The sequence below is a fragment of the Psammomys obesus genome, unplaced genomic scaffold (genome assembly GCF_907164565.1).
Source record: "Psammomys obesus unplaced genomic scaffold, mPsaObe1.curated_primary_1811, whole genome shotgun sequence".
Lineage (NCBI taxonomy): Eukaryota > Metazoa > Chordata > Mammalia > Rodentia > Muridae > Psammomys > Psammomys obesus.
In genome coordinates this window covers 9446125-9448700 of record NW_026596100.1, presented here as the reverse complement: position 1 = coordinate 9448700, position 2576 = coordinate 9446125, and positions in this window count along the sequence as shown.

Genomic DNA, 2576 nt, shown 5'->3' with positions numbered 1-2576 from the left:
CTGATGAGATCTGATAGACTAAGATCAGAAGGAAGGAGAGGAGGACCTTCCCTATCAGTGGACTTAGGGAAGGGCATGTGTGAAGAAGGAGGAGGGAGGGTGGAACTGGGAGGGAAGGAGGGAGGGCCTTATGGGGGGATACAAAGTGAATAAAGTGTAATTAATAAAAAATAAAAATAAAAAAGAAATTTTAGATTAAAAAAACAAAAAAAGAATTTAAATTTATTTTCTTGAAGGAAATGTAACACTCTAGATTATACTTAATTCATTAAAAAACAACTTTAATAAACAATTTTGCTCAGTGTAAATTGTGAAGTTTTAATATATATGTATAATATTTGTTAGAATAAAAATTAATGACAATTTCAAGAATTAAAGATGGAAGGAAACTGGTCTATTTTAACATTTTAAGGATTCAGAGAAGAAGTCAAAAGGAAGGAGAGGGCTTGTCAAACAGCCAGCCATGACCTCTAGATGTCATGGTACATGATCTTCCACAATGCTGCTGAGCAGAATTGAAAAGACACCCTGTGCTTACTGAACATACATTTGATATTCAATGCCAGACAGGCATGAGTCAAGTACATCCTCTCAAAATCTGCCAAGGAGACCCTGAGGTCACTTTGGTCAACAGACACTGTGTGTGAGTAAAGGATAAAGGAGTCAGGACATAGTCAATCCTGGTGTCTACCAGCTCATTCTATTTAGTCAACACAGAAGTTGCAGTTAGCGAGAAGATACTTCATTAAATTGATTGCTTTTCAAGCACAATCTGAAACATTTTAAGTAGCTTAAAATGTTAGAATTTTCCACTAGTTTCCAAGCAATTATTTTTTTTAATCTTTATTTTTATTTATATTACTATGTGAGTCAGGTGTGTGTGTGTTTAAGAGGGAAAGTCAGAGAATGCTCACTCGTGGAGAACAAAGGATAAGTTTTAGGAGCTGTTTTTCTTCCATTGTTGGTTGTAGGTTCCAGGCATCTTACTCAATGTGGTTATGTCTGTGTGGCAAGTGTTTTTAACCTCTGAGCGAGACCCTGTCTTATTTTTTATTCAGCCCTGGAAAAAAAAAATTAGCATCTCCTCTCTTTATAAAGACAAGGGAAAAAAAATCCCAGCAGTGTTGGCAATACCTAGTCTTTGCCAGCAGAAAAAAATAACAGATTTTCTGTTTATTTCACAGATATTGATATTATCACCAAGAATTACTTGTGTTCATTTTATTTCTTTTTTTTTCTTTTGAAGCAGTGATGGGGTCTGTATTTGATCTTATTCTTCTAGGTAACAGTCTATCACTGTGGGAAGTCAGGGAAGGAAACTTGAGAAAAAGTGATCCCGAGGCTGATGGAGGAACGCAGCATACTGTTTTTTGTTTTTTGTTTTTTCTTTTTTCTGTTTTTTTTTTTTTTTTTTCAGGAGTTGATCAGCCTTGTATTATTGTTATTGTTGCTGTTTTTCCTCTTTTTTAATTAAAAATGTTTATATAATATATTCTGAGCATGCTTTTCTCCACCCACACCTCCTCCAAGATCTATCCTACTTCCTTAGCCACCAAACACCCTGCTCTCTCTCTCTGCCTTTAAAAAGCAACAAAACAAAACAAAAACAAAAACAAAAACAAGAAGTACAGAGAGAGAGAGACAGGGAAAGAAAAACACAAAATCACAAAACAAAATATACAAGTAAAAGACCAATAAGACAAAAAAATGCACAAAGAAAGCAATTTTGTGAGACAAATAGTCTACAAAAGCATCACTTGAATTAGTTTTGTGCAGGCCAAGTACTCCTGAGCATGGGCCTGCCCTGAAGGGTAGTTAATATACCCAGTGACATTCCAATGGAGAAATCTAATTTTTTCTTAACAAATACCAGTGACAGAGATCTTCTTGACTAGGAGTGGGAGCCAATCTTCATTTCCCCATCGCAGTGCTGGAACCTCACTTGGCACAAACTGGTGCAGATCTTGTGCACCCTGGCACAATCGCTATGAGTTCATATATGTACCAGTCATATTTTGCCTGGAGAATGCTGTTTTATTTGATTCATCCATCTTTGACTTCATTCATCTTTGAATAAGGAAAGAATTAAATTAATAGGATATTATGGAAAAATAGTAAACTTGGGAAATGATAAATTACTCCCTAAAAGTGGGATTGGAAGGTAAAGAAGGGATTATTGTTCAAGCACTGTTTTCTGTTTTTACTTACAAAATTTGACATGATACTGTTTTTTTTTAAGTTTTAAAACTTTTTTTTTCAGATTAGTACACAAAGTAACAGGTTTCACCAAGGTGTCTTCTAATATATGTGTTTCATTATTGTTTCCCCCCTCTTCGTCCCCTCATTTAATGTCCTCTTTGATGCTTGCACCTCCTTTTGACTGGTTCCATAGTCCAGTTAATCACATCCTCTATTTTTGCCTTCTTATCATGTGTATTGCATCATCTTCTCTGTTTTCCACTTTCAATAAGGTTTATTCATCCCCTTAGGGATGTCCATTTTAGTTCCATGACACACACCCACACATACACACACACACACACACACACACACACACACACACACACACACACACA